At 41.4% G+C, this 26,259-nt stretch overlaps 1 protein-coding gene across 2 annotated transcripts in view; it reads right to left on the reverse strand.

Moving 5' to 3' along the window:
- Positions 1-24,063, reverse strand: part of lrfn2b (leucine rich repeat and fibronectin type III domain containing 2b) — a 128,743-nt gene extending 104,680 nt beyond the window's left edge. For both annotated transcript variants that reach the window (XM_030405510.1, XM_030405509.1), the window contains exon 1: positions 23,580-24,063. The gene's annotated coding sequence lies outside the window, so the exon portion shown is untranslated. The remainder of the gene's footprint in view (positions 1-23,579) is intronic.
- Between the last annotated feature and the right edge of the window lie 2,196 nt (positions 24,064-26,259).

Genomic DNA, 26,259 nt, shown 5'->3' on the forward strand with positions numbered 1-26,259 from the left:
AACTGTGATTCCAACATCAAAAGTGGTGGAAGTGTAACATACTGCACAGTATCTTATATTCTATACATCAGTTTGCAACATGGAGAAATTCTTCTTTGGATTTGAGACTTTGATTGCAAGATACTTAAACTAAAGATATATTTGTAAGTTCAGAAATGAGTATTTCATCATAAAAGAGTGGTTTAGATCATGTTTATTAAAACAACTGGAGAAAAATGCTCTCGAAAGACTTTAATGGACAACTTTTTGCTTTAATTTCTCATTCTGAAGTAAACACTGATTTCACAGTGTAATGGCTAAAGAAAAATGAAAACATCTGCATATAAATTTGTTCCCAATAAGTTTAAATTTCACTGTGCTAGAAAATAAAAAAAAGTTCTGATCTTCTAGATCAGTAAGTAAGAAAACCTTCCTACTTATTAATACAACAGGCTGTTTTACTCATCATGATAAACAGTCAGTGGCGCTAATTGTACAGCTCCATTTCTGCAAAACACTGACATGCTCATATTTGTATGCCATGCAAACCATATTGACAAGTTTACAGGACGCGTTATATAATGTTCACAGCGCCTGTATATGAGCTGACTGTCATATCAGGAAGAAGGGGACGGTGGTGGAGTCAAGCAAGAAGACTGCCAAGCCAGTGACTGTGGTTTTGTGGATTTGATAAACTGTACCACGACATAAGCACAGTTCCAGTCAAGCCTCACAAAAACAACATGGAGAATGGGATGTAACTTGGCATCTCTGTTTGTTTCATGTATTAATGTGAGGGTGGTTACAGCCTCCTCATCCCTCTTCAAAAATCTGATGTTTTTGTGTCTTCAGTGGAAGCTTGAGTGGTGCATTATTTTTCCAGGATCTTTATGTTCCAATGCAGCTGTACAGCCCCTAAATTATTAAACTGCATCAAGACAGCGGAGCTTCGTCAATAGCTTCTCTTAAAGGGTAACTCCACCATTTTTACACTTTGAAGTGTGTTTACACGTCTTAGGGAGTACAACTGCATTTATGAAAAAAGTAGCAAAACACATTACACTGTTCTTGGTCGCATTATTGACAGTTTAAAAACAAGTGAGCCAAACATTCTTCTTAACATCTGGTACGTACATTACCCACTGAGTGGGCTGTACCAAGACCTGTAAACATGCTTTAATATGTAACATTGGTGGCATTTCCCTTTAATGGTGGTATCTGTTGGCAGGACATTTGGGAGTACAATCAATTACTTTATTGGTCATTATCCAGCAGTTACAGTTTGTTTCCAAAGCATATTAAATACTGTATATGCCTATAATGTGAATCTAAACGTTTAGTTTGAACATATACTTTTATCACGGAAGCAATGCTATTGTGAATTCCCATTATGTGTTAACTTCAAGCTAGCAGACTGAGCGCTTGTAATATATAATCAATTCAGGAATCAAAGAATGAATACTGAGGTTTCAGACACAGAACATTTTTAATGAACTGACTCAGGTTAAAACTGACTTTAACCTGAAAAGGCAGCAGTGTCATGGCAGCATATCTAGCTAGCTACCTGCATGACTTTTGGGAACAAACTGCTGGTTAATAGTCCAGAAAAGTGGCCCCACCTGCACCTCCTGATGCTTTATTAACTCTCTCCTGTCTCTGCGGGCCAGTCTCCAACAGATGAGGGTCTCAACTTAAGATTCTAATTTTAGATGGGAAAGGGGCTTAAAAGAAGAGGGTTAAATCAGTGATTATATTAGTCCTGAGGACCGTGTCAGCAGGACACTCCATTCACACTAGCTTTACTGAGAGGTCAGTGTTCTCCAATATAGTATGTCTCAACTTGAGGAATATTGTCATATATAATATTGTCAATGCAGTCCTGTAATTAAGGTTAAGACAGACAAACAGGCAGACAGGCAGACAGGCAGGCAGACAGACACACAAACAGACAGACAGGCAGACAGACAGACAGACAGACTTAATATCTCAAATTAGTCCTACCACTCATAATTTAATTAATTACAGTTGAATCAGTTGTGGACCCACAGTGTACACACAAACACACACACCCACACACATGCACATGCAGACACACACACATGCACACACACTGCTAATTTAAAGCACACAGAAGTACAGAGGATGGTATTAAATGCTATTTATAACATGACCTGCTTTCTGTAGGCAGAGATTCCACAATAAGGGGAGCATAGGTACACTGATCTGTTTGTCTGAGACGGTACACACATTTCTGAGACAAATGAGACTCAATACACACATTAAGTGGAACTTTGAAGAAACAATTCAATTTTTTTAGCCAACACATATGTTGGCTAAAAAAATAAAAAAATAAACATATGTTGCATGTTTTAACTAATTTCCGACAAATAGGGCACCAAGAAAATAAAGAGAGCATAAGTGATTCAGTTCAAGCTACAGCTTTAAACTATGTTCATATCAAACATGACATCTATTGTTTTTTATTGACAAACATGTAGGTCAAGTGACAAAAATGCAAACTACTAAAATTAGGTTATTTTTCTCCTAACATCCACTGAAACCTTTTTCATTACTGTTTTGTATTTTCTGACAACATCACTTGTGATGTCTCTCATTCCCCGGATGCTTGTGCTTCCACATGAAAGAAGTCTCACAACTATTAATATTTTAGCTGCAGCTACAAAGAACAGCAGCGCAATTTCCAAAGAAAAACAAAGATAATACACTGCTCACTTTGATGGAATACAACATTTCTTGTCGAATTTTCATACTTACGAAAGACCATGAGCAGCCACATTCAAAAACAATGATATGTTGACTGTAGTATATAGGATTTCAAGTTAATTGGTGAAAACATCTTCGGACTCTATTTCGCCAGGCAAGTAACAAACCTACCAAATGTATATAAAAAAAGAAACTTCCAGGAAGTTTTTTTATTAGATGGTGGACAGTTTTGACGACTGCTTGTATGCATGAGATCACATCAAACATGTCTAATGGTTTTTTTATCTACTGGGGACGAGGGTAAATTCCCTCTCACTTTTTGCATTTTCTTTTTTCCAGCCTCACTTTTGTTGTTTCAAATTCAATGTATCATTCACTCAAGATACCAATACTCATTTCGATTCATGTGATACAATGGAAGAGTGAGAGGTGTGGCGAGTGCATTGTAGTTTTATTTTTACTTTATTTATTATTATTATTATTATTTGCCTTTGTTTTCACCTCTCAGGCTACATAGAGGATTTACTGGTGAAGACTGTTGAGGCTGTAAGCAGCCTAAAATTAATACCTGCAGATACAACAGGTACTTCTGACTCTGTTTATTACACTGAAAATAAATCATTTAATCTGTTACTTCTTTCAAAGTTAATTTTGTCCTAAAATATTCAAACATCCCTAAAATATAATGCAGTAGAGAACAGTGTTTTTGTTGAAAAGATGGCTCTCTATCAATGAACCAACCAACTTTTCAAATCAAACATCTTAATGATACATAAAAGCATATTACCACAAAGTCAAACAATACTATCACAAAAAGGATCACATTTAAGACTTAAGTGAAAGTTAAAAAAGACTGAGGCAGTGCAGTAACCACAACACTTTCTGATATAAGCTTTTACATAAGATTTTCAATCCAGAAAACATTTTTCCTGCAGAAACATCCTGACTGTTAGACAAAGAGTTCATCTCAGAATCATGCTTACATTAGGCAGGAACATTTCAGCGAGCTGTGAGTCATGTCATCATCTAAAGACTCCCTGTGGGTGTCTGACTGCTCCCACTTCCGCTGAAAGGCTGAATTGATTATCACTGGATGTTCTCCAGAATTAATCGTCGTAACAAAACCTGTTACGCTCTGACTCTTGACTCTACGTATCACTTGATGTTGAACACAGTCCTAGTCCCAGTGGTCATACTGAGGCATGTAACAGTAAACGTAGTGGTATAGCATTGCCGTGATACAACTTTACACAACTTTAATGTTGTTATACGGTCGATGTAAAATAACAGAAAAGTCATTATAATTCAAATACAATTTATGCACAGTGTTTATGCTGAGCTAGCTGGTGTCAGGTCAGATTTATCCAAAACGGGCAACTCAAGCTAGCGGTGTCACACATTATCCAGGTTCACATAGAGATTAAAAATGTATTGCTACGTTTTTGCCATTCAACAAAAATGTAATTGTTTGGGGGTCTCGAGCATTAAAACTGATATGATATGATAGTTTTATTCTCAGCCATCACACTTTTTTGGAATACATGTATTTACAAGATTTCCAATCAGTGTTACAAAATCATGGCCAAGGGGATAATATTCACTGAATTTGTGTCTCCTAAAGATCATGTCAAGCACCGCACGCGCTCTGATGTCCCAACGTCAAATCAAAAACAAGATAGGAAATCACAAAGGAGCAGTGTCGATCATACAGCGGTAGTTTCAAGTTAGTGTTGTCACAGAGATGCACATGCAGCAATTCTTTTCTCAGTGCACAAAACGCTTCATCTCAGCGCTTCTGAGCACACAGGCTCAAACACTGTGGGGTTTTTTTTTCGCGTTGCTTGGGCGTCTTTTAATGTATACTGGGCATCTGGAGTGATAGCGTGTACCAAATGTGTGACACATTGGGGTAGCAGGCAGATGTAATCGGTATCGATTCCACACACTTACATACTGTAATACATGCTGTTCCATATGAGAGACAAATCAGTGGAAGCCTCTAATCAAGCTGCAAGACTGAAGGAAACTGTTATGTCCAAAGAAAATGGCTGTGTTTTAAAAAGATATTATGACCAGTAGTACTTCTGCAGCTCTAAGAGTGTTAAAAGTGCTTATTAATGTTAATAAGACTAAACCAGCACAGCAGGTAAAATGATCCAGCGGGCAATTTTGAGAGGTACGAAAGTGATTTGTATTCCCCTGCTGTTGCCCTCAAACCTCTGCATTTTTGTTAAATCTGGGTTCAATTCAGGATAGCTGCACTTAATTTTTAAGCAAATAAGGGTCATAAATATTCCATTTGAGAAGTATACAAATAGGGCTGAAAGTGCTTGGCTGTACACAGGGATCATTGTTCCAAATACTAATGATAAATATTTGATAAGGAGAGTATAGGAAGAGGCTGGAAATGCTGAGTAGATTTTCCTGCATTTCATCACTGCTCATGAGTCACAATTGATTCAAAGGCCTGCTTAAGCACATTAACAGCGACTGGTCCTCACTGAGTCTGTTAGTCATTAATAAAACACACTGCATGTCTTCAGGAGCACTTAAGTAATTTGTAATCAACATAGCCACGGGATATATGACACAATTATTCATTAGGTTGTGTTTTTTTGCTCTTTGAGTGCTGTGACGACTTTAATGTGGTGAGATTTAATCAGGGAAGACAAATTTCCCTGCAGTCAGTTGGAAAATACCACAATTTGATATGTTAATCTCAATCTTTAAACCGAGCTGGATATTTTGCTTCCTCTTTTGTTCTTCAAGGAGCAGGGAACTGATAACATATAATACAGCAATTAAATACACAGAGGGTGAGCACCAACTTCACAATGTGGCTCATACAATCTAGTGGGACACAGCAGCAAAACCATCAGTATGTTTGGCTCTCCTCTCAGAGTCCTTGGCGGTCAAGATGCAGCTGACAAGTTTTGTCCACTATCCCATGCAAGGGAGGCAACAGTAACGCATGCGTTGGCTTATTATGTTGAACACACAGCCCCCATCAGATGCACAGAACAGCTGTTGGTGTGCTGTGGTGATAGAGGCTGCTTGCTCGCCAGCTTTTCTTCCATAGGTAGATAGGAAGGTACCCTCCTACAGGGGTCTGTGCACACTCCACATGAGCGTGGTAGACCAGATATCAAAACAAAGAACAGAGAAACTACAACAAACACAGAAGGGAGTGCGACTTAATTCTCTTGTCAGGAAGCCATTACTCTCTATTACTGCTCAAATCTCACATATAGAATGTGACAGTGAACTAGGGCCTCTTTAATAAAACACTGCAGAGAATCCACATTTATTGTTTGCATACCTACAAATGGGGGAAATGTGGCGATGCAAAACAAAATATTCCGATTTATAAAAACCTGAAATTGTATAAATCCAAAATCATCTTGGGAATGTTCGCACATAGATCTGCCTCTAATCCTGCCCTCTACAAACCCACATTCAACCATAGAAGGTCAATGCAAAGTTCCTCATCAGTGCCTAGAAAAGAGCCGCTGATTGATTGTTCCTTCATGGCGCGTTCAGACTAAATGCAAAGAAAGTTTGATCGAGTGGCACTGCAGTATTTCTATGTTAACAGTTATCAGACTGACTGTTCCACCAGCCAAAATGATTGCGACTATCAGTGCAATCCCTCAGCCTGGAATACCATTTAAAAGTGGAAGTGTGAAAAATGTATTTATGTATGTATTTATTTACTGAAGTTTAGTTACAATGAATGCAGACAGCATTATGATAAGGAATCACAATGAGTGATGATATGGAGTGTAACGATTGTCTGACAGCTGTCACTGATTTTATTTCCACACGTTATTAATTTAGACGGCCCATGTGCTGGTTTTCAGGCCCCATTCTGTGTGCACAAATGAAACCTCCGATGTTTAACATGCATACACTCTTTTAAATTGCTCCTTTAAAAATGCATTTCCAGATACCCTAATACCATAACATCCACACACAAACCACATCATGCATCTAATCCTCCTTATATAACATAGGACACAATTGACTGGTGACTGCTGCATATGTATATCTGTAGCCATCCTGGCCTAAATTATATCAGATATCAACATGCAGACTGTAATTCTCCCCCTCTGATCCTTCATTTACAGAATTAAACACACTGTGCAGATCTGGGCCAATCCAGGAGGCTGGCAGCCAACCCAGGGCTGGATGGCAGGCCACTACATGAGGAGAAAAGGGACAAATCTGAGGGACCATCCTCACTAATATGTCAGAGAAAATGCTCAAGTGGCTGTGTGAGAAATGCTGCGTGACACCAAATGTGGGACAAATGTAGTTCTGGGCAGCAAAAGAATATCCATAAGGAATCATGATAAATGTATTAGCATGACAATTAACATATTTCACTGCATATGGATAGATCTGACATCAAACAGCAGAATAAACGCAATCACAAACACTTCAAAGTAGATGTTCATTTTATAAATATAGAATATACATGTTACATACACATATACATACATACCGGTATACGCACACACACACACACACACACACATACAGTATGTAGAAGAATTAAGGTCTGTCTCTATCATACTCATGTTTAAGTTAAAGGCATGTATGTCTGTCCTGTTGCGAGGATCCCAGTCGCTATTTGAGATGAAGATTATGTGATTTGAGACATAGCTCAAGTAAAACAAGATACTAAAACAAACCCCTTATCAGATGCTTTGACAACAAATCTGTTATGATTCCAGTTTATGTTCTCTGGTTTCCTGTTTTATTTGAAAATGTTGCCCTCCTGTCTCGCGCTAGCTTTTCAGTTCCTCCTTCCAGTGTTTTTCCATTCATTTCCACTAGTTCCTCTAGTTTCTAGTTTTGATTTGTACTTTGCAATTGTTTGCTTGCCTTTAGTTGCTACTTTGTTTTTGTCCTCGTGACTCGCTTTGTTTATTAAAAGCTTGTTTTTTTCCCCCTATTCCTGCCTCCTGTGTGTCTGTGTTTGGGTCCTCATCTAGTTTCCCCCTAAAAGTGTAACAGACCGAACTGACCATACTTATGGACCCAGCACACATTAGCACACTTGTAGGCATTCAGGACACATGATCTGTTGTCTGGGGGGCAGGATAAATCTAATGGACGCACTTCAGGCCATCTTGATTTTGATAAGAAACTGCCTGATAGGCCCTCACTGAGGGAGGTTCAGGGTACCGCGGGAACTGTATTGGACGTAAAGAGACTTTGTGGATGAGTTGCAGGGCAGTTCTTCCCATTTAGCTGCTAGACATCTGCCTGTTAGCCTCTCGTCAACTGCGGTGCTAGCTAGCCATCAGCCGGTTAGCTTCCTGACAACTCCAGCACCTGCCAGTGGTTCTCAGTCGGAGGCCCGGTCGACATCTGCCAGAGGTTCTCCATTCTCTAGTCAGCGGTCCTGCCGGCGCCTGTTCCTGCTCCCCAATTGATGGTCCAGCCAACACCTGCCAGTGGCTCCCGGTTGGCTACCCGATTGACCTCTGATCCTGTTCCTCGGTTGTTCGCCCAGCCAAATCCGGCTCCTGCCAGTGGTTCTCCAGCCATTGAACCTCCGTCAGCCCTCAGGCCAACAGCTGCCAGTGTCTGTCCGTCGGCTCCCAGGCTGATAGCTGCCCCTGCTAGTGGTGCTACAGTCATCAGTTCTCCTCCGGCATCCAGGCCGAAAGTGGCCGGACTGTCTCTATCCACGCTCCAGCCGACTAACCCGAGTGTGTCTCCATCGCCTGTCAAGCCAACGCCCAGCAGTATTTCCCCACTTAGCCGGCCTTTGCCTCCAGCCTCCACAGGGTCATAGCCTTCGCTGGCGGCCTCCTGAGGGTTGCCGCCTTCGCTGCAGGGCTTCTGATTGGCTACTGCCCCGCATCCCCAACTCCCCCCCCAATCTGACTTTGGCCCATCTCCAGACACCCCTTCACCCTCCCGGCTTCATTTGGACTTCTGTTGGTTTCTTTGGCCTTTTAGGACATATGGTGGATGTCCCTTGAGGGGGTGGTTCTGTTACGATCCTACTTTTCCTGATTTATTTTGAAAATGTTGTGCTCTTGTGTCGCATCTAGCTTTTCAGTTCCTCCTTCCAGGGTCCCGTCATTAGTGTGTCTGTATATAGTCTTTGTCCTCCCTCGTGTCTCATGTCTGTTTGCACATTTTTTTAGCCTTAAGTTGCTACTGAGTTTTTGTCCTTGTGACTCGTTTTGGTTTTCTTGTTCTCTTGGGTTTTGTATTCAGCTTTGTTTATTAAAAGCTCGTGTCTGCGTTTGGGTCCTCATCTAGTTTCCCCCTAAAAGTGTGACAAAATCCCTGAGTCAAATAATACACTGAATCTTTTAGTCCTTTAATGTCAGCTCACTGAGAGCAGGTGCAGCAGAAACAGATGACAGATCTTTGCTCACTCTTACTCTGTGCAGGTGCTTTCATTCAGGAATGCTGATCCATCCATGAAAAATCTGAGTTGTAGATAATTTTCACAGACATTTTGTTCTCCATACCAGAGTGTTAGTGAGTAATTTGGAAAACATGCTGAACAACAAGTCAGAGATGCACGAGGAGGAGTATTAGGGAGGATGTGTGAGGGGATGCTTTATGTGTTCATGTGTGCTCCTGTATTTGACATCAGATAAATGATGTGTTTAAAAAAAAAGACACAATCCCACATGCTACTGTTTAGCAATTTTAGGTTAAAGAAAAATACACAACAAAAACCTGTTATCGTTCATAAATGATTTAATTAAAGGTTGGAAACCTTCATGCTCATGTTTACTATAAAAAAGAATTGTTAAGCATGTCTATGCAGTCAGGCTTCAGTTTTCAATGGTGACATTTTTTTTTTTTTACTTTTAATGGACGGTCATCGAGCTCGATAGTGCTGTGACTGTCATTCAACCTTAACTAGAGCTCTGTTATTTACAAACTAGGCAGGAGAAAAACTAATATTTGATAACGGTTGCTGCATGAGCAGAAAAAAACAGAAAAAAGGGCTTTGGTGTTCCCTTTATATGAAAAGGTAGAGACCTACAACAACCAGAATGCACTGCTCCTCTCTAGACCAATAAACGCTATGCTAATGGTGACGTACTGCCAGCTGGGTGGAACTTGGTTTTGATAAGAGTCATTTTTGAAACAGGGAACCATAAGATGACTGGGTGGGAACAAACAAGACTGTATAAAGTCACTAAAATATATGTTTTCCCATTATTTTGTACTGTCTTGAGATATGTATGACTTTTATATTATTGTCCTAGTTGCTGTTTATCGTTTATGCATGGTGACACTCATTTCCCCTTATTGAGAATTGAGATTGAGCGATTGCGAATTAATTTTGTATTGTATTCATTTGTATCCTTTATTTCTGAAAATATATGGCAGATGTGCAGTAACAGAATCTTGGTACACAGTTTATAGCACTGCCCCTCACTCAATCCAAGAGAAAGAGTGGGGGGCTCTGGGTGAAGGGAAAATAGACCAACTCAAACCACAAACTACCAACACTGTAGTGATACAAAGCTCCCGTGGCTATCATTGCTTGACTGATGTGTTAGACAGATAGATAGATAGATAGATAGATAGATAGATAGATAGATAGATAGATAGATAGATAGATAGATAGATAGATAGATAGATAGATAGATAACCAGGACAGGAGCGATACATCTGTTGGCTGATATTATCTGATATAATCCATACAGATTTTTAAATAAAGCATGTTTTGAGCTTTAATTAAAGTGTGTTACATATAAACAGTTATAAATTAAAGTCTAGGTGTCTTTTCATTGAGGTAAATAAAGGAAATGTCTGTAGTTGTTATTTGTGTTGCTGAGAGCTTGCCTAGGACTGTGTCCAACATCATTCATTATTCATTGTGTAGGCAACTGGAGGTATTTTCTAGTGTTGGTGGTGAGAACTGATATACTGTAGTGAACTCAAATGTATCCCTTAGCTCTAAAAAGCAGTGGAACAAACACATCTTCTGTTCCATCGACGAGTAAATGAGTGCACATGAAACAGTGATAAGATTTCAACACTATTGTGCTCATCTGCTAGCGTCAGAATAATAGATGCAGAACACAAGCCTACACACTGCAGTGAGCCATGAATAGCAGTCACATGTACTCTTGCTGTACTGTACTATACAGTATGTAGGTTGATTTCTTCCTCCACCATTAGCTGCACTTCAAAGCCTTGTTTTGCTGCTCCAGTCCCGTGGGCTCCTTCGTCCTCTTTTCAGGGTTTCTCTCATGTCAGCAGATATGCAGTGATCAGATCAATTACACAATGCATCTGTGTGAGCAAAATGACAATAAACACGCTCTAGCGAGGAGTTAGCACTCCCACATAACACTTGGTCATTAGGCTCATGTCATACCACAGGCTTTCAAACTGGAAACTGTGAGCAATTTTTTTTACATACACCATTAGCAGCATGAAATATGATGCATTGCTTAAGTTGTCTAAAATTCTCTCAGTCTGTAAACTGGACTTCTGAAGGTCTGCCTGCATCAGCCCCGTTTGTAATGAGCAACTATAAAAAAAAAGAAAAGGAAAAAAAGGAGATAAGATGAAGCAGGCCAACAACATCCAAACATGATGTAAGCCTCATTACGGACAGGCTTGTTCGGATGTAACTAAGGCTGAAGAAGCACACACATAAACTACATCAGGGCAAGAACTGAAGGAAAGCACATCAGTGGTCACTGTTAAGGCATCATTTGCAGACATTCACTCAAATATCAGGGTCAAGTTTGAGTCTAAACCACAGGGCAGTATAACTAAGACATCCAATAACATCTCTGCATGGCCTGCAATAAAGACCAGCAAGCTATTACTTGTAAGATAACACATAACGAAGTGATCATTATTCACATTTCCAAGCACACATTCTGGTACCACAGAGTTATATTCACTATGCATCATCTGATTTTGTTTAGGTTTTTTTGGTGTTACTGGAATAGCAAAACTAATGTTGCTCCAGGACCATCATTACAACTGACCATTCATTTCTGCTTTCACATCTCCACTAGAGATTCTCTGGAACTCTGTGTTGTGCTGGAAGCCATCATTTGTTGGCGGACTGGATTTTTAAACTACCATTAACTACTGCCGCTCTCTGTTAGCGAAACAGAGAAGCGGCACTGAGACGAGCAACTCAGAATGTGCATCAAGTAACGTCACTTTAGACTGTCTCAGAAAATCTGACCCGAGTCCTTCACAAAGAAATCCACAGTCCAGCAACTTAAGACAACTTCAACAAATCATCCACAGGCTTGTACAGACTACTAATGGAGACTGGGAAGGTCTCATTTTTCACATTACGTTACAAACCCACAAAACGTGAGTAAATTGCTGCAAATTGTTACATAATGTCCCTTTAAGCTACAGCACCACAACATAGCCAGGTCATACTCTTCACTAGATTCAAGTTATTAGTGACAATCATGTATACTCTGCTGTTAGTTCATTCAATGTTACACTTCCACAGTTTTCAAAATAAAAGCCTACTAGGAAATGCAGGATTACTCCCTATGAGTCAGTGGAAGACATTTAATAGTGATGTCCCTCCCACTGTCTAGTGGACTGTCATACACTGTAGAGTCAGGCCTTAGTAAACAATTGGCTGACAGTGGAGGGTTGTCAGCAGCTCAGCCTCCCCTTGGCTATGAGCTATAAAAGCTTGCCAATGGCCTTCTTTCAGTTGGCATTTCCCCTGCATCATGTTGTTGTCCTCTGGCAATATTCACACCTCCACAGCACAATACCCTTACATCTGTGTATTGCTTTTTGTTAGTGATGTTGCTGATGTATAACCTCTGTTTTTAATTAACTTTAGTTTTGATAAATAATGTTTGCCAGACACAGCATGAGTCACAGTGATTCAGGGTAATACTCGGTCCAGAGGCAGTATGAAAGCACTGCTATAGTTACAGCTATTCAAAACAATTATCTATTATTGGTCAAATGAACAAATGAAAACTTCTCCATGTAGTGTTGAGTTTAAAGAAGCTTAACAGAGAAAGAAGACATTTCACATTAAAAAGATTGACGAAAATTAGTGGTCTGAAAAACATTTCTGCTAAAGAGAAGTTGTGAGCATGGCATGATTGGTTGTTGATGGAATTAGCGCTGTGGAAAGAGCCATTTCTCGAGTAGTAAGTGTAAAAAGAAGGCATGTTACTAAAATATCATGAAATACTACTGATAAACCAGACTCATTCAGAACTTGGGGGGCCAGGTTCTCTCTGAAGTTAAGGTAAACAAAAGCCCAAGCCACTGTTTCAGTGACTCAGTGAATTTAACATTGTGGAATGCATCCCTTCCTATTTGATGATCTCCCCTCCCGAAGTCTAAACAGAGTGAATAGGTTAAAAGTAGTAACACTGCTAGCACTGTTGTTTGTTCCCCTCGAGTGCCTGGTTGGGTGGTGTGAATCTCTGGAGAGGGAGGCATTAATTATGTCTCACATCAAATGAGGAGGGACAGTTTAGGACCGTGACGTATGCCACTGATAAAAATGGGTGTTAGTGGAAAACAGGGTGATGCTGTTAAATGCTCTAGACATTGTTCCAGGTCGGCACTATGTGCTAATCTGCACCCTCTTATCAAGGGACAGTTTATAGAAATAAGGACTAAAAATAACCAGAAACCCCAGTGGCAGGTTCTATTAAATACGTCAGTGTGTGTGCGTGTGTGTGTGTGTGTGTATAATGAGAGGGAGCAGGGAATCAGCTGGCTGATTGGGCAGTGGCGGGACAGAGCTCCATTCATTAGGGAGCAGGAACAACATAACAACAGAGACCCCGAGAAGAACCGGCTCCACCAAAGCAAATAGAGTGGGCTTTTTATTCAATCTACCTGTTTTCTATTAAGATAATTAAAGTATGTGGAACCGGGAAGACACACACAAAAGTAAAATCATCCTCCCTTTAAGGCTTTGGCTTTCAGCATGCAGGGAAGACAGAGGCAGGGGAGGGAGACAAGATTGGACGAGTGGAGCCTCTAATTGGCTCAAGGGCTGCGGTGCAGTAAGTGGCAGCAGGTCAGCTGCAGCACAACAGTGACACAGTAACCCTCTGATAAGCACACTAACAAAGAGGAAAGGGAGGTCTGTTTGTGCAATACCAAAAACCCAAACAAGAATCATTTCACTCTTTCTTATTCCTCCACATGTCCTGCTCTCTGCGTGCATAAGCCTCCCTCCACGTCTCTTGACTTTCAGCTCTTGCTGCTAAATACTCACACCTTGTTTTTTCAGACATACTGTATACTCCACAGCACCATACTGAGCATGTTTGTGTAAGGAACTCATTATCTGCTTTGGATGCAAACACTGAACCTCTGAGAGCGGTTGAAGCAGGCATGCAGTCATTTATTTAGAGTATCTTTTATGACCAATCATGGGGAACTTTTCTTCAGTTGGTCTGTTTTACTAGTTGTTCCATGCTATATCAGAGACTCCCGAAGCCAGTTCCATAAATCAGGTTTACCAAGTAGGCCAGGCTTATTGTGGTTAGTCTAGACTCATTTTTCCATTGATTTGGTGCCATACAGCAAATTAAACATGGTACAAGCTCTGTAACTATGGCAACTTATGCTGGGAAACTAATCTGGTCCAGGCTCGGCTTACATAACATAACATGCAACATCAGGTTACATTTTTAAAATAAAGCTTGATGACAAACAGTTCAACATTGAGAACTGGTGTCACAGTTTGGTTAAGTTTACGCACAAAGTAATTGGTTACGTTGAGCAAAAGATCATAATTTGGGTTAAATGAACTACTTGAACTGATGGAACTATCAGAACAAGAAATGAGAACCTTTGATTTAGGACAAGATCGTGACATCATTTCGATCGATATGCAACTTACAATGGCGATCGTGACACCCCTGCTATAGAATATATCCTGCACTTATTGAAATGTTTTTCAATAGCATTACTTTTTTTTATTGTTCCTCTCTCATATCTTCTGCTTTTGCTTTGAAATTTGTTACCATTTTTCTCCCCATGTAGACTGGCAACAATTTTCTGGCCACCAATGCAAAGTGAATATTAAAAATCAGACAAAGGTCAATGGAAGGAATCGTAAATCTGATGGCTTAGAGTGTAGCGTTTCAAGGCCACATTGTGGAAAGTGCTGACAAAGGGCTCCTCTGACTCAGACACATGGCTCAAAGTATATATATTCATATCCCTGTATCCTACTGGCCACAGGGGCTACCCACAGAGACAAAAACTACAGCTTATTTAGTAGATATTGGAAATTTAAGATATAGCAATTGCAGCCAGGGAATAAGCTGCTTATTCTGAATGTTCACACAGGGAGCAGCCACAGCCTCATGATCTATTTAAAGCTTAAGAGCACAACCGTATTTCCGATGAGAAAAGCATATTCTGATTAGAAGATGACATCTCAAAAGCTTTTCTGTTGACCATTTTTTTTCGGCCTCAGTTGTGTGACCTAATTTCAAGAAACAAAGAGGGTTTCTTGTCAGCCTGGATAATCTGATTTGAGAGGACCCTTCTGTTACAGATAGGTTTTCATAAAAGAAAAATAAAATGACACAAAAGGAGAAAGGCCATGCGAGTGCCCTCCATGCCTTCTGGAAAGCGCCTATGCAGTAGGGCTGGGCGATTAATTGAATTTCAATTTCGATTTCGATTTTGGCTTCCCTCGATCATGAAAACAAGATAGTCGTAATAAAACGATCATTCTGCCGCACGCGGTGTCTTGTGTGGTAAATGCAGCGAACCCTTCCATCTCCACCTGTGCATTCAGCTCCGCCCCTTGCCTGAAAGTTTTCGCTTTCAGTCACGCCGGTGTGTATTGCCAGTGCGTGTTTGGAAAAAACGTGTAAAAGAAGACAGCAGAGGAAGGCAGAAATGCAGCCATTGGTCGGAAAGAAAGGTAAAGCGAATTCTGTGGTGTTGAAACACTTCGGTTTCGAGGAGTCTGACTAAGAACAAACGAAGATATTGTGCAAGATATGTCACGCGAATGTGTCTGCACCTAAAGGGAACAGGACCAATTTATTAAACCATTTAAAGTCCACACACAGAGTAATACATGACCGAGTAGTGAAGGAACAAAAAAACTCAAAAATAAAAAGCTCCTCGACTCCTGCCACCGCCACACAGTCCTCAATTAAGGAAACCCTTTACAAAGCCACTGCATATCCACCCAGCTCCCACAGGCATAAAGAAATAATGGAGGCCGTCACATACATGATTGCCAAAGACATGTGCCCTATCAACACCGTTAGCGACCCGGGGTTCAATAAACTGATTAACACATTGGACAAGCGGTATGTGTTACCATCACGTCACCTTGTCAGCAGAATTGTGCTGCCCGCACTTCATGACGAATGTCGCAGAAAAGTTGCAAGAGAAGTGTCTACAGCATTATATTTTGCCACCACAACGGACCTATGGTCGAGCCGCACCGGGATAGTGTATTTTTTATTTTTACATATTATCTAATTCATTTAATTGATATATATTTCTCGTATTTATTTGCATTTTTCTTGTTTTTCAGTTCAAACTTATCGTGTTAAAAGAAATACCAGAGTTCAAAGTTCAATAAGTGCTTGTTCTCAAATCAGTGAATAATCGTCTTTAATGATCGTGATTACAATATCAATCAAAATAATCGTGATCATGATTTTTGCCATAATCGAGCAGCCCTACTATGCAGTGTCATGGCCAGGACATAACACACACTCAGCACACACCATAATAATGGCAATATATAATAATAAGCAGTGTAAAAGCAAAGAAGTGGACCGAGCCAGAGAGAAAACAAGGAGAAAAATCAGAGCGTCATTTCAGAGGTGGAGGGAGCTGCAGGATTTGTAAGGACTCAAGAGCGATGCGGGTTTTGCTGCTTTTCTGCTGGACAAGTAAGGACCCCTGCTTGATATATGTTTCATTCTATGTTTTAACCATAAGACTACGGTGGCGGTTACAGTAATACTCGCAATAGCACATATGGCCGTACGATGTTGCAGTCGAGCTACGTAGCTTGTTGGTAAATCTAGCTTGTTAGCTTGTATGCTAATTCCGGTGTTTAGCTCTGTCGTTATGGCTACTGGTTAGTAAATTGTCTTTCAAGTTACCAGGCAAATAAAGTTAAGCTTGTGTTCAGTACGCTCTCAAGTGGTTGAATTGGTTTAGAGAAATAACGTTACTCATGCTTCAGAGAGGCAGCATGGCAAAGTTGTTGCACTGGGTAATGATTAGCTGGTAACTCCATCTAACATGACGTGATGAATATTGTTTCTTATTTAGGATATCTGCAGTGGTCGACATGAGGCTCTTGTCATTGTAATTTAGTTGTATTGATCAGAAATAGAACAATCAGGGCATATGTTGTTGTTATTTTGAATGCGCCATCTTGGTTATCTGGCTTCCTCTGTTACAGTGGTTACAAGCCTGAAGGGGCTTGAAGGCAGGGCTGCAGCGCATCAGAGAGGAAGAAGGAGGGATCTGGGAGCTGTGCTCATTCAACTATTCTGGCCACTTTTTTCTCAAAACTCCAGACTGCAGCTTTAATGGGGTCAAAGCTGTAGGAGGAGTTTGTCAAAATACATGCAAATCACCAAATAACAAACATAAGTACGTCTCATTATAAGATGCTTTCACAGACCTATTCAGCTAATGATGGGTTAATTGAAGAGATTCAATTACATTTTATGTTGAACTGTTTGATTTCGTAAATGGTCCCAGTCAATGTGTTCCCAGTCAACTGTAGTATAAGACATAATCCTCTCTGAATCCTGATTGTCTGTGAGCAGGGACTACTGCCAAAAGCACTGCTCATTTATTCATGATTTCTGATCCCTTCTCGTATGGCCAACCCAATCCTGACTCTGATAGGTCAGCACTCACATAGCCAAACAGCAGTCCCTCAGGCCTGTGCTCAACAACGCGCCAGGGCTTCATTTCCTGCCTCCCCCCCCCGTATGGTTGCCTGGCACAGACCTGTGTTACATTCGTCATTACAAATGCATTAAAAACATGGAACAGTAGAAAGCGGCAGGTTATATTGACATCAGCCTACATCCAGAGGGCGTTAAAATATAAGTAACATTCTGAATTAGACACATTGTGTTTTTTTTTTCCCCAGCTGAAAATAGAAATGGCTAAGAAGTGACACATCTTGCTTCTTTTTATCTATAATTTATTATAATTAAACGTATTAACACGCCTGCTGCCTTGACTTTAACAAACGTCAAAGCATGATTTTACCCATTCAGATTAAAGACAATGCAAGATCTTAATTACTGGGTTTTTTTGTCTGGTGTAAAATTAATTCTATCTTAACAAGTGGACAAAATATTCCTTCACTGTGGGGTGGTACTGTGTCCTCACAGCTGGCAAAATGTAAATATTCAGGCAAGTACAGGTGAGTAAAGTAAGTACTTTAGCAGTGAATCCAATAAACATCTCATCTCAAGAGAAATTACACCAGTCCTCTTTGTTCAATTTCAGATGCTAATGGTACCTCACCTACGAGATCAGGGTGAGTCACTTGCTATAAGATCACCCCAGCCAGCTGAAAACATCTGGTTTGTTGTTGGCTAATCCTAACCAACAAACCAAAAAAAAGAGAAAGAATAAGTGAACATGCCCAGAGTGGACTTTGACGCTCTTTAGTGAGTAAAAAAAAGATATCTCTCGAACAACATTAACTATCGTGTTCCAGGAACAACACCAACACAGTGATCGAATAAACTGCTCACCTCAGTCTTGTTGAGGTTGAGCTTCAGGTGGTGTGTGGACATCAATTAGATACAGAGTGTATTTGTTAGTGTCCCATTCGAAAGAGGACTGTGTAATCCTTTGTGCACACTGGAGCAGGAAATGCTAATCTCACACAGTCGGTCGTGTGTGTATTCAGGCAGGTGGAGGGCATATGGACGACAGACCACTAACCCAAATGAGGCTTCCGCCACCTAGGAGACGACTCAGAAGGCCTGGCATGCTGTATGTTACTTCCTCCCAGCCTGCCAAGGACACACACACACAGTCCAAGGCAGATCTCTCAGGAGTATGAACACTACACTCTCATACATATCCACTTATACGGCTTTTCTTGGAAAAAAAATTGAGGCTGAAGAACTGGCAAGCATGACTATATAATCCCAGCTTTAGGGATTTTCAGCGAGAGACAGAATCGATGGCAAATGAGGGGACAGTGCAACAAATGAGAGTCTGACATCAGGACTCATGTGGGAGGGAGGTGGCGGTACAAGACAGAGCTGAGTCCTGCTGTGCATAGCCCTTTCTACTGCCAGCTTTTTATTCCTTCCACCCCGGTGCCTGGCAGCTGTAACTGACTCAGTGGCTGCTCCTTTACTGACCGTCACAACAGCAGGTCAAGCTAACTGTGACATCAAAGCAACACCGGGCCACAGGGCGCCACATAGCCAGCATGGCTAACTTTACCAGCAGGGCTCCATCTGACATGAGCAAAAGTTTATTTTTCTCTACATTACATTTTACTTTGTGTTTGAAAGTCAACTGTGGCTGGAAACAATTCCACAAACCGCTGCCTACATGCTCACACATGAGCACACAGGTGTGTGATACACATTCCTGCTTTCAGTGGGAAACTGTACAGTGTTTCATGATGGTTCATTTAGAAACAATCTGCACAAAAAGTTTTAGAAAGCCTTTGTTTCTAATCACACTTCCACACAGAATGGAAAGCTATTTTGACTGACCTTCAGTTCCAGCCTCACTTTGTTCCAAATTAACGGTTCATTCTCCTGAAATTCTCCTAAATTAAGTCTCTTAAAAAGTGTGTCTGAACAGTTTTTAAAATAGATTGTGGAGAAATTGGAACATTGTCACTGATAATGTTTTCATTTCCGTCCTAAATGTAGTGGGTGTTTTTACAAACAATAATGTTTTGTTAAAGACAATCAGCTTTCTAGGTATTATGGTTAAAAAAATATTCATACGTTTCCAAGAAAATGACCAGTATCAAAATGGACAGTCAGCTTCCATGCTAACAGTTTTTCATCATCGAAACATAGATAATATATTCACAGAAGACATTCAATATTGGATTTATATGAATATAAACAAGCACTCGCATTCAAAGCTGGATTATAAAGCTTCTGTAAGGACTACTAGCAGAGCTCCCACAGCTGCCCGCTTCTTGACATAAAAAAGCAATCATTTTTTAATCATGCAAAGCTGAGTCCTATATTACCCTCTAGTTGTTGAGGCGGTCGACACTGAATTAGCCTTGGTTACCTCAATCCAACAGCAGGACAGGACACAAAGCCTAGTCTCTTGCGTCAAAGTCTTGAGCATTGTTAACACACCCACTACATGTTGGACGGGAATAAACATTATTAGTGAAAACATTCCAATTTCTCCAAAATACATTTTAAAAAATGTTCAGAGGGGTACAAACACACTTTTTAAGAGACTTAATTTAGGAGAATTTCAGGAGACTGAACCATAGATTTGGAACAAAGTGAGGCTGGAACTGAAGGTCAGTCAAACAGCTTTCCATTCTGTGTGGAAGTGTGATTAGAAACAAAAGCATTCTAAAATGTTTTGTGCAGATTGTTTCTAAATGAACCATCATGAAACACTGTACAGTTTCCCACTGAAAGCAGGAATGTGTATCACACACCTGTGTTCTCATGTGTGAGTATGTAGGCAGCAGTTTGTGGACATTTTTCTGGCAAAAGTTGACTTTCAAACACAAAGTCAAATGTAATGTAGAGAAAAATACACTTTTGCTGAAGTCAAATGGAGCCCTGCTGGTACAGTTAGCCATGCTGTCCTCTGTGTTTCCCATACATTCATTTATTTGTGGCACAAAATAAAAATTGGCCGCCACATATTGAGTTTTTGATCTTTCATGCTCTCTCCCCCACGTACGTCATCGTGTTTCCAACACACCGACTGTTCTTGGGTGGGCTGCCTAGGTATAAAAACGGCTGCTCAAGTATATTTGGTAACATATTGTAGCATTTATAGTTTTAGAAGTCTGAGAGAACAATGCCATCTGTGAATAGAGAATTTCTGCATCCCTATTACATCCCTCCTGTAAATCCACACCGATTGTGATGCCACCTCTCCTGTTTAATGTACTTGCATAAGCTTCTAAGTGCACCTGATTCGGTACCACATTGGATTGGACTGTGTCACAACCTGTGTCATAAACAACAGGCTTCCACTACATGTGGCTCACCAGCTGTTGTGAAAACAGAATTCCTGGTAAAATTATTCCAGTTTAGGAGTTGTGTGTTTTGTCTGACTTAATAAAAAGATGTGTGACGTACAAGGAGATGTCAGAGATGAGAGGGAAGTGAAGGGAAAATCAAGGTGAGCAGATTCAAATAATTTGTGAGGAAACACTAAAATAAGGTAGAGAAGTAAGTAGAATTAAAAGGCTGAATCGAGAAATAACCTACTAGAGATGGCAAAGTGTAATATGTAATTAGTAGATTTAACAGTTGCTTCTGGAACACAGTGTTGGTTTGTTTGTGAAGAGGGTTCACTCTGGACAGATGAGAGAAACTGAACTATGGGACAAACTGAATTTCTATCTCTTGAATCACTGAAGGCTGGTACTTTTTGTCGAAATCTGGAATCATTATTTTTGGTGAACAGAAAAAGTCAAGATGTTGCTATAAAACCTGTATCTTTTTAAAGAGGAATTCCTCAATGACAGTGACAAGGCATTGAGACAATGATCTGTCGATCTTTATGCAACAGTCATCGGCGCTAAAAACCTGTCATCACTGAGGCAACCCTGGTACTGCTGTTTAACAATCTGATGCTGTTTCTGTGAGATGACTCGATGACCGGTCCTAGCCTGTCCCAGAGTGCTGCTGCTGTCTCCGGCTGCTCACAGTGATTGGACTCCTCACAGCACATGAGATACTGTTAAAGAAACAAGCTCTTACTAATGCTGCCCTTCCATCTCTACTCAGGCTGCACAGGCAGAGGAGGTGGAGGTGGAGGCTGATTCAGTGAGTGACCAGAACGAGTGCCAAGGAGCAGAGATGACAGAGAGGTAGGAAGGAGATGAGAGGTAGGAACCAAATTAGAATGCTGCCGAGGAGGATGTGGACAGAGCATTAGGTGTGCCATAGTCTGTGTTCGGGCTTCGGCCAACACTGAGACGCAGCTCTCTGCTGGTCTCGGTGGAGCTCAGCATGGGGCTTAGTGTACGTCAGCCAAGAGCATGGAGACATATGTGCCATTATTTATAGCCAGCAGATCCGCTGAGAGGCCCAGGGGCTGCTTAGAGAAGGTATTATTTGAGAACCCAAAGACCAACCTGGCCAACACCAAGCTCACAGGACATTTAGCAGCAAAATGAGCCAACCCATCTCCTCTCGGGAGGGGCACTAATACTGTCAGCAGGAATTAATTACAGTGAATATAATTTAGTGTCACTGAGACCATTCTTTACGAGATTACGAGTGATGAGATGGAACTACAGCAGGGACAGGAAACAACAGGAAACCAGTTCCTCATTCTGACATGACACTTTCTGCAACACTGAAATATGAGGAAAGGAACTAAATAACTCTGGTCCCTGGTGACATACATCATGCAGTAGAGCATCCCGCTCATATTCCAGTTAGTGCACCAGTGAGGTAGCTCTGACAGATTTAAGCTATGATTACTAAGGGATTAACAGTTTCATTGTGGCGTCCCGTCCGGGAACTCAATAATGGACGACGTGGTAGATTAATGCCCCCCTCCCCCACAACAATCAGGACACGGTGTTGCTCTGGCTCCTGCAGCTCAGCCACCTCTAGCATGACTGCAAAATATGTGCTGGAAGGGTTAATGGTAAGTCAATTAGAGTATGGCTCTAATCGGCATGTGGCAAAGGTCATCTCTTAACAGACAGTAGGATTAGGGCTGGAGGTTCCCTTGCTTGGTGTGCTACTTCACCTGAATCCAAACAACCTGCCAATGCACCTCCTCCCTCCACCAGAGAGCTGAAGCCCAGTAAACAACCTCCAGCTATCGGCCCCAATCTGAGGCTACCTCACCATCACTGAGTGGGATGTAAAGGTCAATGCATTATTCATCTCACCCCCACCACTCGCATGGTTACCTGGTCAGGAAGCATGGGAACAGTCAAGGTCGCAAACCGTGAGGCGTCTCAATAAAGGCAACACATTCACAATTCTTAGCCCCCACAGCCATAACAAAACTAGAATAGAGAATCCAATTCCAAATCCACAAATATGATCAAGCAGAAGGCTCATTCCCCTGCTGCACCATTAAATCAGCTGATTTGATCGTTTAAGAGACACGATGAACAAGTTTGTGAGTTTTTCCAATTTATTAGGACTGTATTCTTCATGGTGCAACTGTCTGCCTCTGCACATGAAAACACTCAGAGGCTATACAAGTTGACACATGATGATGACTGTATTTAAATTGTCTTGAAACAACAAGTTGATTTGAATGAGAGATAGCGGAGCTGTTGTGGAGCAGGAAGGTAGCGAGTATCTTCACTGGAGAATCTCTGATCCCACAGTACAGTAACACCAGCCCGAGATCCTGCATGGAGGGAAACTAACCGCTGCGCGGTTCCATTGAGCTAAATAGGGCACATTGATAAAGGCGGAACAGACGAACAGATAATAGAAAAGCAGCGGAATCAGACAAAAAAATGACATAACAGTTTGGTCCAGTTAACCCGCAGAGAAGCGTGTTACATTCACGGACTCCCTGCTGAAACATCTCTGTAGGTTGCTTGCACAGGCAACACAGCAGTATGTGTTTCCAGTTCAACATGTATAGAGAAGTTAGCGCGCTGACATCCACAGGAGGATGTGTACAGATTATCAGAGGAGTCACTGTGGCTCGATGCGACTTCTTACCTCCAGTATCAGGCGTTTTCACACGGTCTCTCGGTCCAGGAGATGCAATCGATAATCAAGGATTGTAGTTTTCGCTTCAGCACTAATTCCACTTCCCTTTGTAATTTCCATTCCCTGTTTTGAATTCCCGGTACAGCCGGATCGCTCTTTGCAAACGTAGCGTGGCGCGCACCGCTCCGCCGCGCTCAGGTCGCTCTGAACACACGACCGACGAGCCAGCAACTCCACCGGCTCCTCGCATCGGTTAGCTCCAAATGTGGGCTATTGTAAGTTTGAGAACAGGGAAAATGATGACTAAACTTTGACGGAGTCAGTCTGGTCTGTTTCAGTACATATCCACTGACGCTGGCAGCACAGAAGAGACATCCTTCAGAGCGGAATAGGAATCTCCGCGCTGAGCGCTGGAGTCTGCGTTCTGCTCCGCCTGCATGTACCTGCAGTCTGTAGTTTCCTCCGTGCGCTGACTGACTGCGCCACGTGCTGACGCCAGAGACACGGAGACGGCAGATGGACTGGAAATTCATGAACATGTGACACATTTAAAATGCAGGCACGGGGCGTTAATATCACACTCACAGAGCGTATTAATAGCAGCAGCAACACTTGTAAAAGAGATGAGGGTATAATGATGCTGGGAACATTCAACGAAACCATGGCGTTAGCGCAAAACGGGATGAAACTGGGGAGCTAAGAACTTTATCAAACGGCACTCACTAGGCTAATAATGGCTTCATCCATGGTTAATCAATCGTTTACCACAGCTGTGGAGAGCTTAGCTGTATCACGCAGCTAAATATACTACAGAGCAGTGCAGTTGAGCCACTGCTGATTTTCTTTCTCAACCTGATGATTTCAATTTTTGTAGATCATTAATACACAAACAGATCAACAACAAATATTGATAGGCATTAAAATGAAATACAGATAACATACCACGGATTACTGCTCTAGTAATACAATCAGTTTTACAGTATCATTCAACTTTTTTGCTTCAACTTCTCATTCTGAAGTAAATACGTATGTCAGAGAAAAATTACACCACTCGTGTTAAAATCAGTTCCCTTTGAACCTCACATTCACTGCGCCCTGCGCGGATTCGTTTCTGCAAAAATGAAGGACAAAATTGCAGCACAGAGGAAGTTGTGTGCCATTACAGAACCAAAACATGAAGAGGCATTGTTTTCACAGTCACGATCCGCAGATAACGGCGGAACAACTGGAATTACTCTGGAAACTCTACAGTGCAGAAGAAAAGGAACCCTGCTAATGGAGGAGGTAAAGAAGGTCAAGAGGGAGATTGATAGAAGCCAGGGTACAACCAGAGTGACAACAGGCAATTGCTCGATGGAGAGCGCTCCGGTGTTGTGTCAAAGCCTGTTAAACCGATGACATGTATTTATCTCTTACCACTGGGACTTGAAAAGCTTCAGAATCGGCATTTTTTTAATTCCAAAATGAATAAGTAACAAAACCTGCAGACTTGTTAACACAACCAGCTGTTTTACTTTGACTTTTCATGACACTGAGATCAGGGTTTATGGTGAAACTGGGATTCTTCTGCTTAGTTTTTAGCTTTGGACAGCAGCCAGGTTGCTAGCAGTAGCTATTTTTGCTAACACTTTCTCCACAAACCAGCAAGAAGAAAATGGAGCTTCTGAGTAGTGCGAATAGAAGAGCTTTGTCTTGTACTGTGAGAATGTATGTGGTCCCGGCAGTACTGACTGAATGTGAAAGCTAATCTCTAATGCACTTCAATTTACGATAAACCATGCAAGAAGAGAGGAATCAGTGAATTCCCAGCTGCTCCTGCCATGGACTCAGTCTTTGAATGGAGTTCCACAAAATGTGAAAGCTCTTACACAAACAGCCATGGTCCATGCACTCTAGCAGGAGAGTGCACACAGACCCAATCCTCCTGCCTGAGCGAGGCTTGATTGAAGTGTAGTTGTCATAGTTTGTCACCATCAAACCTCATATATTGGGTGTTGGCTGGCTGTCTGTATTCACTGTGAACTCATGCAGCACAGTGAAATCATTGTGTAAAATCCAAATGGGCTATCTTTAAACCAAAACCTGTGCCCCCTATATGCTTCTGCTTCGACCACGATAGACAATATTCTTGCCAATCTGACCACCCAGACTCGTGTTTTTATAAAATCTTCAGCCCAGTATGGAATTTCCAGCACGTTTTCCCTCCTTACCTGTCAAACAGAAGCTTGGTCAGTGGCTGGTTAGAATTTTAAAATAGAACTTGAGCAAATAGTTCACAAATTATGATCTATTATGACTTTTATGTTGTTATTAATATTGTCAAATGATTGTGGTTTGGTTTTGGATACAGCAGTTTGTGGGTCGATTGTGGGTTGATACCGGGGTGTGGATTTAAGTAGGGTGACAGACGCATGGGAAAAGCTTCCCCCTCAACCTACTGGTGCTGGTGTGTAGAGACGTGGAGGAGGAGGGTGAACAGTCTGTGGTCGGTCCTTGAAGATGCTACGCGCCTTTCGCTGACACCGGAGAAAATAAGGGAGAGAGAGAGCCTTGGTGGAGGGGAGTGAGGAACCAGTGATGCATTGGGCAGTTTTCACCACCTTCTGTGCTTTCCCGTCAGAGGCAGGTCAGTTGCTATACCATACTGTGACACAGCTGGTAAGGATGCTCTCGATGGTGCAGCGGTAGA

The sequence above is a fragment of the Sparus aurata genome, chromosome 22 (genome assembly GCF_900880675.1).
Source record: "Sparus aurata chromosome 22, fSpaAur1.1, whole genome shotgun sequence".
In the NCBI taxonomy this organism is placed as follows: Eukaryota; Metazoa; Chordata; class Actinopteri; order Spariformes; family Sparidae; genus Sparus; species Sparus aurata.